The sequence below is a fragment of the Varanus komodoensis genome, unplaced genomic scaffold, assembly GCF_004798865.1.
Source record: "Varanus komodoensis strain SLA01 unplaced genomic scaffold, ASM479886v1 scaffold13_3, whole genome shotgun sequence".
Classification (NCBI taxonomy): Eukaryota; Metazoa; Chordata; class Lepidosauria; order Squamata; family Varanidae; genus Varanus; species Varanus komodoensis.
Window position 1 is genome coordinate 15,803,779 of NW_025335409.1, and position 14,970 is coordinate 15,818,748.

Consider the following 14,970-nt stretch of genomic DNA (forward strand, 5'->3'; position numbering starts at 1 on the left):
GAAGTCCAAAGCCCTGGTTAAGTGTCTACTCAGCCCAACTCAGCATTTTAATCTCTGTGCAACAGCCCACTTTTAAAAAGTGCTCCCCCAGATATCTGCTTTACAATTGCTCAATATGTTCCACATATGCATATGCTATAATTCACTTCCCCACTTACCAGCTTCCTTTACCAACCTCTGCTTGTGGGGTTTTTAATCCTCTCAGGTACAAGTGGATTGACAACCATTGTGCTCACACACACAAACACACAACCATTGTGTGTGTGTGTGTGTGTGTGTGTGTGTGCAAGGTAAAAAATTTGTTTAGCAGCTCTGATTTTAGCAGGAATCTTCAGGTAACATCACAATATGCAGAAGTGTTGGAGAAAATACCAACAGTAAACTTCTCCAGCCCAGTTATTAAAAGTCCAATCTAAACAGCTAAAAGGCATTACCAATGCCCTTTGAGATCAGATGAGAAAAACCAGTAACAAAATCATCCTTCAGTATTACTAGGAAGTTCTTTGGCAGTGAAGAAAATGATGACACAACTTTTTGAATGGACACAAAATTACACATTAAAGTGGTTGAAAAAAATATAACTGATTATCCTATGCTTTTTTAAAAAAAGTTTTATGGTTTAGAAAACCTTATACAAAAAGTATAATGGTATGGAGAAAAAAGTTTCTCTGTTATTGCTCTGTTTTCCCCCAATTAAATCTATATACAACAGATTTGGAAATAGGAAAAATACTTTTTCACAAAATGGTAGTGAGCTAACTCTCTGAAGTCATCGCAACAAGAAAGGCAATGGACACCAACACAAACAACTTTTAAAGCAGATTTAGGGAAACTGATAGAGAATGAGTATATAGAAATGGAGCCTGGGGCAGGAAACAGGAAGACCATCTCCATGTCCTGTTCTAAGTGCCCAGAGACAACTGACTTGTTCAATAGTGGAAAGAGAATCCAGGATTGGATGAACCAAGGAAAACACTCACTTATGGCATGCCATGATGGAAAAGTAAAAGAACTGGTTCATTTCAAACAAGGCTTACATGGCACTAGCTGAGTTTAAGGCACAATCCTATGCATCCTATACAGAGGTCCATCTCTGGAGGGTGAATGCTGGGAGCTGGGAAATGATTCTTGTTTAAGAGTCATAGAATCGCACCCCTAAACACTTCATATTTTTGGCACAGCCTATCACATAAAATTGGTGTTTTTTACAGGTAAGAAACCATACCTGCCATTGCGGTTCAGTTTGATGTAGTGCCAAATGCAAACACAATACTATTATAGGGCAGCCTTCCCCAACCAAATGTGCAGGACTACCATTACCATCATCCTCAGCCATGGCACCAGATTGCGTAAAGCTACTATATCTGTAAAACAACCAAGCCAGGTTCACAAATATTCCTGTGTTTTGATCCTTCTGACATTTTTCCTACACAAAACCTCAGTGCAGTTACAATAAAAATGTGGTACAAAGATAGCTCCACAGATGTATACCAAATGAGCCCTAAATCCCTTATGCAGTCAGAATTCTTTGCCTTAGAGTTTGGAAAGCCCAGCCCACAGAATGCTGTCCCATATGCAGAACATGTGTAGCCACTTTAGATTGATGGCATAACATAAAACAATGTAATTAAACACTTCACATTTGAAGCCCATTATACACACACACATGCACACAAATGAGCATGCACACACATAGTCAGGCTGCAAATTAAGTAGTAAAAGATTTGATTAAGGAAAAAAATAGGCTTGCACTCCTAGATGTGTACTAGGTTTCAGCCCAGATCCACTGGTTGTGTGGGTGTGCACTGAACTAGTAATTAAGTTATCAAGACCATTCATACAGAGAGCAAAGCAAGGAAATCAGTAGCAGGGAAAAGCAAAGCATGAATACCCAAAGAAACAAGGAAAATAAATCGTGTTTACTACACAAATCGTGCAGAAGGGACACCTACGGCACAATGCCCTGCTCCTTGGGAAGCCTTTGCCAAGCGCTGCCCATTTAAGGGCAAAAGCAAGAAGGGAATAATTATGCAGTGCTTAGACAACCGCCCCCCAACCTCTTCTACTTCCAGCAGCCAGAAGCCCTCTTCCTCGCCACTTGAGTTCTCTTAGAACTACAAGAGGATGTGCACCCCTCCAAACACAGACTCTTTCTGACCTGTGAAAGTTGCTTGGCAAGCTGTAAACTTTTAAAAGCAGAAAAGAGGGCCTCAAAAAAAGTCACAGGAAAATATCAGAGAGATTGATGTTACCCGTGAGGGCTTTTTAAATATGCGCCACTAAAAGCGGAGCGGGAAGGAATGGAAACCAAGAGCCAGGAGGATGGTCAAAGCATCTACGATTTTGCTTCAAGTGACTTCTGCTTTCCAGAAACGCATCCACACCTCACCCCACACCCCCCCCAAAAACCGCGACCTAAAACTCAAGTTTAGCTCGATGCGTTTCCTCTAGGCAGCCCAATAATTCATCAGAGCCGCATTTTCTTTGTTTTTACATCCTTAAGAGACTGCATCTGGGCGGCACGGGGTGGCGGATGGGGGAGAGAAAACGAGACTCATATTGCTGGCCAACCTCCCCCCTCCCCGCCCGCCCACCCCCTCCCGCACAATGCCTCTGACAGAACCGCGCAGATGACAATGGGGAGGGATGCGGGCATATTTCCTCCCCAAGAGAGCCGGAGCTGCTGCCCATTGATCTCTCGCCTGCCCGGAATTGCAAAGGGAAAATATTTAAGATCTGTAATCATTTATTAACTTGGAGACCCAGACACGGTGGTGGGGCGATGGAGGAATACGGCGGCTTTGCTGTAAAGCTGTCTATCCATCGCCTCTTGTCGGTCTTTAAACATCTGGAGAGGTTTATGTTCCACCCGTTTGCTCCTTTCATCCGCCCCCTCCCCGCAAACGCACGCTTCGCTGTCCCCTCCCCACTCTTAAGCAGGGAGCCTTTGTGTGCAAAGTGAAAGACACACACAAAAAGAAAACCCTTACCTCGACTTTAAGCCGTTCAGCCTTATAAGGAAGAGAAGACGGACGGTGCGGGACTTCCTTCCCAAACCAGCCAAACCAGAAAGATGCAGATTTACTCCTTCTACCCACAGCCCAGTTGAGGGGAAGCGGAAAGGTAGCCTTACAAAAGGTGCGTTTCTCCACTGCCCCGGCTGGTTACTTACTCGCCGGGTTGGTGTGGATGGATTGGAGTATCCCCCTAGCCTAGCCAGAGAGCGCGCGCGCGCGCAAACACGAGCACTCGTTAGGCGCACTCCCGAGACTCGCCTTGTAAGGGCTGCGGGGCGGAGCATGAGCGCGGGGTTGCTGAGTCACGACTTAGGGCTCCGCCTCCTCTCTTGCCTTTGCTCGCTGCGGCTCAGGAGTAAGCTGGAAAAGCTTTGTGTCTCCGCCAGCGTCTTTGTTATTTGAATCACTGGAGAGAGAGAAAGAGAGAGAGAGAGAGAGAGAGAGAGAGAGAGAGAGAGAGAGAGAGAGACGACACCAATTTCCCTAAAAGAGTGGAAGGGGAAAAAAGGCGAAGGGGAGCGGAAACTGGCACGGCCTCCAACTGAAATTTGGGCCAGCCAGATCTTGCGCGTTTTTGTTCCGCAGCAAATCTGGCTGCTTTCAATGGAATCTACTCAAAGCAATCTCGGCTTTTATAGGCGTCCTGAGTTTGCCCACCCGAGTAGTCTGAGCAGGCCGTGCAAAGCGATTTTAAGTGCCTCCACTCAAAAGGGTCTAGTGGAACTTCCTTTCTAGCAAGCATCGACTCCCAGGGAGAGAACTGCATGGACTTCTGCAGGCATATATTATGGCATGTCTTCTTGAAACAAAATTCCACAATTCTGTGCAGCCAAATGCACTGGTAAAATCACTTTATGTTCTCTCCAGTACAGTTGGAGCTTACTTACCGCCGATTACTTAGGGACTGCTATAAAGAGGAAAGCATTTGCAAAAAAAAAGAAGATGCTGATTTGCATATGTTTTGCATGTGCTAATTTACATGTATATATGCAATTTAGAAAATATTTTAATAGATACACTGTGCCTCTTACCATTGGTGCAGAGGACTGTGACGTGGGTGGGTCCATTCAGCCCGGTGTTCCAGTGCTAACGGTTGATGGGCAACACTTCTAATGGTTCTTTATCTTTAAACTGGAATTGGACAGGATGGGGCTTTCCAACAGAGAATACCTCCTAATAGAAAACTGTAAAAGATAACACATGGCCACCCCTGGGGTTGTGCTTACAGTCATCCCTTCTACCTACCAGGAAGCAAACTAAGATTTACTTCTCAGTGCTCATGCATATTTGAAGCTGTAAGACTCAATCCTAAGTCCACTGCCTCAGATGGAACTCTTACTAAACTCAGTGAGTCTTACTCTCACAGAAACAGTGATGGGACTGAACTGCACATATTTTTTGCATCAAAGGGAAGTGTCAAAATAACCCTCCACTCTTATTAGTCATATATATATATATATATATATATATATATGACAAAAAAGTTACTTACTGTGAAAGCCCAACTTTCCATCAACAGATTCACAAAGCAGTTTGCAATAGTGCATAAATGCAAATACAAAAATGACAGCAGTCCCCACTTTGCTTGGCATGATAAATCAGCCATAGATTTGAACCCTGTGTTCACCAAGTGCTGCCAGCAATTCTAGATGGATACTGTAAGATCTTTTCCCTCTCAACTGCATCTATGGAGATGACATTCTTGAAGACAACATCTTCAGTGCTACCTGCTCTACTGTTCCATCACCAAGAGTGCAAGGAACAAGTCCGTCTCAGTCCTTCATCTTGCTGAAGATTTCATTAACTAAGCATAAACTGCAGCGTATTTGCTTGCTTGCAAAAAGAAAGCTGCCAGATTTGCTCCTGGATCTGCAAGATTTCAAGAAATTTACTGTACTGTCCATGCTGTGGACTCATGAAATAATAGTATGTAGAATAGCACCTCTTCTGTGGTCGCACCTGTCCTTTGAAATCCCATGTCCTGAGAGAGATGCCAAACCACTCTCCTGCTTCTATTTCACTGACATCCGGAGACATTTTTGGTTTAGTATTTCCTTCCTTAATTATGATGCAGCTCCTCTTTTTGTTGTTTTTAATGAATTTTAGTGATATGGTGGGTGTGTTGTAATAAAAAAACAATGAATACATATAAATAAATCAGAACTAACTTTGCTCAAGTAAAAGGTCAGTAGGGCTTTGACAGGAAGATGAATTTTTCAAAAGAATTTCTAAATATACTGCTGCATATACAATTAAGAGCTGGGTGAGGTATGATGAAGAGTTAACATTTTCTGTGAATTCCCCACCCTGTAAATATATTTATAGATGTATGCAGTATCATGCAGCCACACTAACTTCCACATTTGCATTGAGCTAAGACTGTATAGCAAAGTCTGTAGCCACTTAAATCTTACCTAGTACAGTAGGTACTTGCCCAACTTGGTGTGGTGTAGTGGTTAAGAGCATGGGATCGGGACTCAGACAATCCGGGTTCGAGTCCCCGCTCAGCCATGGAACCAACTGGGTGACTTTGGGCCAGTCACAGACTCTCAGCCCAACCTACCTCACAGGGTTGTTGTTGTGGGGATAAGATGGAGGAGGAGAATGATGTAAGCTGCCTTGAGCCCTTTGTAGGAAAAAGGCAGGATATAAATCAAAAAATAAATAAAATAAATAAAATGTACACACTCATATAAATAATTTACCTGCTCATGGAAATTAACAGCTAAGCAGTAAAAAGACTGGTATTCTAAAATGGGAAGGACAGGCACTCAGGTCCTATAATACAATGGGCTGAGGATCTTCCAAAACTCTTATTATATGAATTAATGGTGTATAGATACTCTGTTCAAATGGATATTTATTTGGATTTTTGGTCTGCTTTTGTTGACATCTACATATAGTTGTATGAAATATAGTTTATTTCATACAAATCAAACTACATATTTTTATAAAAAGAAGGGAGAAAGGTAAAATTGACAAAATGGATGCCTCTGGGTGCCATGCTGGGTCCCCTCTAGCATGGTTATCTACAGAAAATAAGAATGTGCTGAGCAGTGCAAAACACCCGCCTTCCCAAGCCCAGCACCCTGGCTGGAGGGTGCAGGCAATTGTAGTACAAGACATCTGGAGGACATTTAGTTGGAGAAAGTGACTGCCCATCATGATAAAGGAGACATGCCACCAGTGCACAGCTGTCAGATCCTGTACTCTGATCCTATGCCCAGGACAGGAGGGGGGAAGCAGACAGCTTCAAAAAATACACCGCAGTACAAACATGATTGCCACACCTGTGGCATCTGTGGAAACTCCAACAGTGCACACTCATCGGGGCTTGTTATAACCATCCCATGCCACTCAGTCAGAGAGGGATCCAGAGCTGACAGAATGGGGGCCTCCTTCCCAAGACAACTTCCTGCTATACACACAGGAAGACCACAACACTGCCCACCCCCATCCCATGAGCTCCCGTAGCCCAGGTTACGGTGACCAGATTGCTAGAAGTTCCCAGACATCTCTGCAGGCATCTCTTATACCACCCTTTACTCCCAAACACCATGAAATTGAGAGGATCCATGGCTATCCTTGGGACGAGGGTTCAAGGCCTGAGGCAGGAAAAGAGTATTTTTCCAAGCAGGGAAAGGGAGGAGTGAAAACACACCACAAAGTAGGGCATGGGGCTGGGAAACAAGACACATGAGTTTGAGCTTTACCAGAGGGAATGGGGATGGGGCCCGTCATCTCCAGAATGTCTGGCCAGCAACAGTCACCTCTGAGGCAAAAGAGAAAAACCTGAACCCACACTGAACACCACAGAGAAGCCCTGTATCCACTCAGCCATAACAGCATGGCATGTTGGCTCTCCTCCGTTGCTGGTTGCAGACCCAGTCAGTGAGGCATGGGTCACATGGGCTGCAGGAAGATCCCCAGGTTTCATCTGCAGGGCGTCCTGAGATCAACTCCACAGTAGAAGTCCCTTGGCCTCTCACACCCATGCAGGCAAAGGTAAGCCAGGCAAGAGGAGTTCAGATTGGAGAAATTGGTGAGGCAGTTCAAATGGGGAATGCCCTAATGTTCATGCAGGAAACATGCCTTATAAATATCGTGTGAGGACTGAATATTCATTTTTGTTTGGATGTGGCATGTTGGAGTTAATGCATTTGATGTGGACAAACAATGTTCTATTTGGGCTTTTTCATTCACTGGTCAGCTGATGGGTGGGACAATTAATTCTATCTCTAAGAAATTCAAAATATCAATGTCTGATTTTTAGGAAATTAGTCTTAATAACAAATGTTCTCAGAGAGGTTGCTTTCAGACAGGCATGCCCTGGCCATAGGAGTCTCAACTTTTTGAGTTCAGTTGGCACATTAGGAATGTTGGCAAAACCCTGTGGGTGCTCTCACAAAATGGGTGCCATTGTGGGTTGTCCCTTGATGAAATGGCTGCTATGATAGGAGGTGCTGATCACAAAATACCCCTTTCCAGGTAATCTGGTGAGGTGGAGGAAAAAAACCTTATTTGCCCAAGAACCTAAGTACAAGGCAATTGTGGGTGTCTAAACTTCAAAACCCAAAATCTTCTTCTTGAACCTAAATATAAATGGCACTGGAAGGCAGCATTTTCTCTTCCACCATGCCAGCCATACAATTAAAAAAGTACTTTTGAAACTTATTAAGGAATAAATTAAAAATTGAGAGGGGCAGGAAGCCTGGTGGATTCCAGGAGAGATATCTCTGGGGACATTAGTCCTCACAGATGCAATGCTGGAGACCCCAGTCAGAGTTCTACGGATCCAAAGTAATTGTGAAGCCATTCCATCTTTCCCTTTATAACAGATTTTATACAAAACCAAAAAATAATGGAAGAATTGCTTGGAAAACAGTGGAGGGTTATCAGTGGAAAATGACACTGTCTGGATTTATATATATAACCACTAAATTCTGCACTGGGAAAACCCAATCTGAGAGAATTGCCATTCTCCCCCTCCTCTTCAAGAAGGTCGTCATGGCAGCCACATTTGGAAACATGCTGCTGCTATGTTTAAATTTTATGAACTCTGGCCACATCATAGCTGAGGATTGTGAGGGTGAATTATTTCAGGTCTTCAGCCTGAAAGCATCAGCTCCTTGGCTGCTGTACCATCATTATAAAACCTGATCTAATCCCACATGCCTTGTGTAATTATCTAAGTCTACAATTGAAAACATGGCCTCCCCAGTGAACATGAATAAGATAAAATACTTGTAAGTAGGGTAAACACGAATGCTTTAGAGTATGGTAAAGTCAAGAACATGTACTTTGCTAGCTGGAACAACAAATCATGGCAATTTATTTATTACATCTCTATACCTCCCAATAGCTGAGGCTGTCTGGGTGGTTCACAGCACTCAGAATAAAAAAAAACAAGAAAATAATATATAATTTAAACATTTAAAAGTACAGTATAGAATACAGATTAAAAACCAAAAATAAAACCTAGCAGCAGTGCAAAGATTTGAAATATGAGAGCAGAGCAATCCTATGGCCATAGATAGCATCTAAAGGGACAGAGGAGTGTATAGATTCCGAGCTCAGAGAAGTGCTTCAACCCCAGTGCTGGGGATCCACATGTAGATCCTTCTCGCCCACTGCACCACCTCTTTCTCCCACAAGAGAGTCACAAGAGAGCTTTAACAGGTGTTCTGTGGGGTGGGGAGTGAGGCAAGCAGGCTGGTGCAGCCAAGCTATGACTATCCCAGCAGCAGCTCAGACTCTTTAGATGGCTGAAAACAGCCATGCAACTATTGCGCAGGGTGAGAGGAGCATGCAGAAAGCCTCAGTTGCCTCCTTCCACCCTGCATACAATCTACATAATCCTCCAAGTTCACATGTTCTTGACAGATAGAAAACAATGGAAACTGAAAGACTAAAGTGCCTTGGAAAATAAAGTAGTCTTTACCAGGTGCTGAAAAGAACACAAGGTAGGCACCTGGCAAGCATCTCTGGGATGGGTGTTCTACCACAACAGAAAAAGGCCCTCTTTCTACAATTAAGCTTATATGTAATGCAATCTTACTGCCATGGCAGAAATCTAGCAACCCTTTTGAACACTTCTCTACTCACAGAGGCCTCTTTGTCAGGCACATGTGACACGGTTGTCTTCTGCGCCATTCCAAAGTGTAGCATGGTCCCTACTCTTTTGGTTTTTCAGAGAAAGATGCACCTCTTGTGGATTTACAGTCATTTTAATGTTTTTATTTAAACTATTGTACCTGTTTTTTTGGTGATATTTGTGAAAAGGTAATATATAGATATTATTAATAAGCAATAAAGCCAATCAAAGCACTATCAATGAACAGAACTAGCCATTCCTAGTGCCATGAATCAAGTATTCAGAAAATAGATTGCTATACTGATGCAAGGAGAAAAAAACAAAGCGAGTCAGAAGGGGTCTCCTGGGCCATCTACTCTGACCCCAACTCCAGCCGGACATGTAGCAGTCCAATCTTTCCTTGAACTGATGGGGCCTCCCCACCTCCTTTGGAAGCCCATTCCATATCCTAGGCATCCTAACCATCAGGAAGTACTTCCTGACATCCAACCTGAAACCCAGAGCTTTGCCCCATTGGAACATGTCCTGCTCTCCACTGCAGGGAAGAACAGCTCATGGCCCTCCTCCACATGACACCCCCTCACATACCTATAAGTCACTAAAAGATCCCCTCAGAGTATCCTCTTCTCCAGGCTGAAAAGACCCAGTTCCCTCAAACTCTCCTCATAGAGCATCCCTCCCAACCTGACTACCATTCCTGTAACCCTGAGCTGGACTGATTCTAACCTAGCTATGTCTCTCCTTTAATGTGGAGCCCAGAACTGGATGCAATACTTCCGTTGTGGGCACACCAGAGCTGTGTAGAGTGGTATCACCACCGCCCTAGATCTAGGAGCCACACTTTTGGCTATACATCCAAGGGTGGCGCTTGCCTTCTTAACTCCCATGCCACACTGCTGGCTCATGTTCAGCCTGTGGTTGATGAATACCCTGAGATCCCTTTCACAAGTGCTGCTCTCCGGTCACTTCTCCCCAGTCCTGTAATAGAAACATTGGCCCTGAGTGACAGAGTGGAGGAGGAAGACTCCAACTGGGGATGTTTGTGGAACTGGAGCATGAGTGACGGGCAGGACACTTGTGGACTTCCATAGGCTAGGACTGGTGTGCTGTCGGTATACTACCATGCTTAGAGTGTTGGACTGGGAGTTTTACACCCACGTTCTAGTCCTGTTCTGCCAGGAAGCTGGGCCAGTCACTGATTCTTAACCTGGCCTACCCCACAGGGCTGTTGTGAAGATAAAATGTGGAGAAGGATGATGTGTGCTACTTTGGGCTTCTTGAAGGAAAGTCAGGATATAAAGTAAAGAAAGAAACAAAAAGGATACTTCAGATCTCTGGAAACTGGGGAAACAGAGAATGTTTTGGAGCAACAGCATCAATGCTTGAATGGCCTGATGCTGTTTTTAAGCTGCAAGCCTGCTGAATGAGAGCGACATGCTAGGTATGTTTCTCTTATTCATAATTTCCAAGGGCAAGATGAACAAAGTATGCTTCCTGACAGGAATAAATGGGAGACATTTCACATTGTATAAAACTTGTAACAAATGTGTTTAATTTATGGAGACGGAATGCATGATAGGTGATAAAACGTGATATCCTCTCTTTGACGTCACTGCACATCAGATGTTGGGATTTATAGAGAATCTTGGATGTCAGACAGAGATTAAACTATGTCAAATTGAAAGCCAGTGTTTATTTCTCACTAACTGAAACAGATGACAACGTGTTCCTATCATTTTGTGTTATATCATGGAAAGTCAGAAAATCAAAGATGGTGAGGCATTCTTGCATCCTGATTTCTACTCGTGGCTTTGGCTGGGTAACAAAAGTCCAAATGAATAAATAATTTGTTATTCTTTGACCCATGCATGAGTAGAAGTGGTTTTCTGAAGCATAGTTAAACTTCTTACCTCTATTGGCATAAAAAAAAAAGATGCAGAGAGTTTCTGTCCTTTAATACAGATAATTGCTTCTAGCACAAAAATCTATGATCAGCACAATATTTTGCCAGAATGTAATCATATGATGTGCCTGTATGGTAAGATATTTCAGACATCAAATGACTATTCATAACGTGTTGAGTCAGTGTAAAGTTTTGATTTGGTGAAGGTTTCTTCCGAATGCCCCAGTGCATTGATCCTAGCCTTCACCAATTGTTTTGTCCTTGCAATCAGTCACAGCAAGCATAACCAATGGTCAGAATTGCTGGGCATTGTAGTCCAACAAATCTGGAGGGCACCAAGTGAGAGAGGGCTAGTTTATCCTGTTTATACCCTTTCCTCAAAGGGAATCCTGGTTTCCACTCCCAATAACCCTGTGAGGTGGGATTTGCAGGTTTGGCTGAGAGACATTGGCTTCCAAAGTTTGCTCAATTAACCTCATGGCTAAGCGGGATTGGAATCAAGGTCTCCCCAGTCAGAATCCTGTATTGCATGTTATATCATACTTCATTAGGTACCTTTTCCCCTTCTTTCAAACACTTCTAGGCTGTGCTGAGGAAGCAGAAACACTGGGCATTCAGAAGACCTTTTGTCTTACTTGTATTGCCCAAGGAATGGAAGACTTCTAAGAGTTATATGAGAAGTTCAGCAATGGAAAAAATGAGATCTATTCATGACCTACCAAGGTGAATGCAGCTGGACAGCCATGCATGGCAGTCTGGAATGAGTTACACTACTGTCTGCCCAGGGTCTATGAAAACAGGATAATTGTCAGGTGCCTAGCAGGCCACAATAGATGTTTTGTGGACAACTTGATGGGTCAGAATCTGAGCACTGAGCTAAGCATGCTAGGGGGTCACTTCATGCCTGCTGGGGCATGCTGGGATTTGTAGGTCTTTTTCCATCTAAACATGCATAGGATTGTGCCTTAAGGGCATTGTGTAATTACATTCTCTGGAAACTTTCAGAAGAGAGGCTGGATATGGTTTGTTAACTATACAATCTCTGGTCTCAAAAGTTTCCTCTAGAGTGATCCATCCCTTTCTTCCAACTCCGTGACTTTCACAGGTCCAACAATAGTTAAAATGTTCCATGTTTGCATTCTTTTGTGATGAAAGCAAGCCACTGGACTATGAAAAGAACCACACAGAACAGCCTTTTTGCCACGATGGAAAACTTTGCTTTCACAAAGTGAAATAAATAAACCTCCATTAATCTCAAAGAGAAATGGAAACAAAAAAGCATCCTCCTCACTTTTTCTGGGAGGCCTGTTGCTACTGAAGTAATTTACTCTGCAGCTAAAAAATGCAGTAATAAATTAACATAATACAAAAGAAGCTAACTGTGAATACAGTATTAGATCTAGATTCTTATGGATGTTTGATTGATCCCTGTGCTATTTATGGTATTGCACTATATTGTATTTTTAAAAAACATTTGTATTGTCGTTCAGATTTTTAATTATTCTACAGCATTTTAGTCCTTCAACATTTGCAAGCTGGCCAGTGAACATAAATATTGGGTGGATTAGAAAAGTAACAAAGAAATAAAATTTTAATGAAAAATACAACATGTTTATATTTATAACATATTATGTATATAATTGTGTTATATATTTATATTTATCATAAAGGCTGTAATATCCAATGTCTTGAGGCCACAATCCTATAAACATTTACCTGGGAGTAAGTCCCATTCAACTCAGTGCTTATTCAACTTAGACTTGATAAGCACAGCTTTTCACTGTAATTTTCAAGCAGCATTTCCCAGGGTTTTTCAAGATGTTATCAAATGTTCTTCACAAGAAAATCATTATCTTTGGACAAACTTTTCTGAGATAAGGGTAGTCACCACTACTGTTCTTCTCCTGGGTTGAGGAGCAGTTGAGGAGTTTTGGGTGTGTTTCGGCCAACAAACATGCCCAAGCGCCCCCCTATGAATTAGGACATACCCTACAACGTGCCCCCGAATCTTACACAATCAGCTGTGGTTCTGTGGCAGACATGGCAGAAAGGGGAAGGTCTGTCTTTGGCAGATGAGTTGGCATGAGACATATCTCCTGAAAGTAGAATGTATGAGTAACACTTCTGCCCTACAACTATTTGCATGGTAAAATGCAGGAACTGCTTGATCTGGAGTATTTATTTCAGCAAAGTAAACTAATCTTAAAGATTTGCAGTGATCCAAACAACATTATGCCTGAGGAATATAGCACACATGATTCAGCAGCGAACATTGCACACGTGTTTGTTTGTTTGTTTGTTTGTTTGTTTATATGAATCCTTATGATCCAGATTCCTAAGAAAAATGTCATTCAGGGTGGTTTAGAATATCTCCAAATTAAATATCATATGACACAGCACCATGCCCAGGCCCAACTCCATGTATAATACTTGCACCTGAAAACGTCTACAATTCCTTGGGTTTTCCTCTCCCCAAATCATTTGTTATACCCAGTAAATGTGGTCACATCTCTTCTCAGCTCTAATTCCAGATCATGTATGAACAAGTTAAAGTACCAACTCCACCTTACAGATTCTAGAGGGATCCACTTCTTACTCCCCTTCCTTATAAAAATGGTCTAATTTATTCCTGTTTAGCTGGTTACTGATCGATAGGAAGGCCTGTCCTCTTATCCCATTACTTCTGAGTTTATTTAGAAACCTTTAATGGGGAACTTTTGTTAAACACTTGTTGGAAGTGCAGGAAGTGAGTTAGAAGAGCTGAGAAACAGCCTCATCAGGCAGAACAACACACAAACTAACTGGAGAATCTGACCTCTGCTTCCCCAAATTTGGACACTCACAGTTAAGGTTGGCATGTTTCCAGACCCCAGTTTACTGGCACCTGGGCCAGAAGTTCTACACTCCAGATGTAGAGAAGAACCACTTGGAACCAGACTGAACTCAGATAGCACCTAAAACAATGTCCACTGTTGTGGAAGTGTTTTTTCAGCTGCCATGACTGGTGAACCACTGTGGAACATACATTCTACAGCCTGCTTCACAACATTAATTCCTTAGATTGATCAGAGTATGCATGCATGTGGGCATGGAAAAATTGCATGTATTCAAGGGGAATTGTTGTCTGTATTAGGGTATCAGACAGACCACACATACCATAAGCAAACACCTAAAAATAGCTGTACTATAAATCTACTGATGTGGTTCAGTTGCAGGAAACAGGATGCAGCACTCAGGTTTGGGAATTCAGGAGGGTCTCTCAGACCATGGGAATGTGCTGAAGCAGGGGGAAAATGGGAGAGGGGAAAGGGTGGAGCCAGAGGCTTTGTATGTCTGCAGAAGCAACATTCCCAGCTGATCAGAAGGGTTACAGAGCCGCCATCACCACCCTTCGTAATAAAATCCTTGCCAGGATTTCTAGGGTGTGGGAAGAGAAGAAAATAAACAGAGAGTGAAATGTTGGTGAAGTACTGAAGTGAAAATATGTGAAAGAATTGTGGAATAATATTTCATATTGGCTTTCACAGACTTGTCCTTAATAATCAAAAAGTTCAGAGGAAGCAATAGCGGAAAGAAAAAAACTTGGTTAAAGTTGTGTGCACAGGGTAATACACACACACACACCCCCACACGTAATCTGGTACTGGGCCCAGAATGCAGCCCTCTGAGAATTTCACAAGGAAACTTCTTGTTTTTATGGATGGCTTCACATTGAATGTGATTTGGGGAGACCTCTGGGAACACTTAGTAAAATCCCTGAAATCAAACAGTGGATACCACACGGGGCTCCAATGCTTTGCAGAAATTGTCCTTCAAGGAAACCCATCCTCTTAAGTCAGCATTCCCACCCGCCTTTAAAGTTGATGCAGGTGCAGGACTCAGAGGTGGTGTCTCTCCGCCCACAAGCAAATGCTATTTGGCTCCAACCACATGGTAAACTCACTTGGCTAGTATAG

The 14,970-nt window shown here is 42.9% G+C and overlaps 1 protein-coding gene across 3 annotated transcripts in view; it reads right to left on the reverse strand.

Annotated features, from left to right (window-relative positions):
- The window catches only part of FAM107B (family with sequence similarity 107 member B), a 128,829-nt gene that overhangs the window by 60,365 nt on the left and 53,494 nt on the right, over window positions 1-14,970 (reverse strand). Inside the window, exon 1 of one of the 3 annotated variants that reach the window (XM_044423359.1) lies at window positions 2,991-3,208. The exons of the other annotated variants lie outside the window; for them this stretch is intronic. The gene's annotated coding sequence lies outside the window, so the exon portion shown is untranslated. Of the gene's footprint in view, window positions 1-2,990; window positions 3,209-14,970 lie in introns of those variants that run through there. 3 annotated transcript variants of the gene reach the window in all.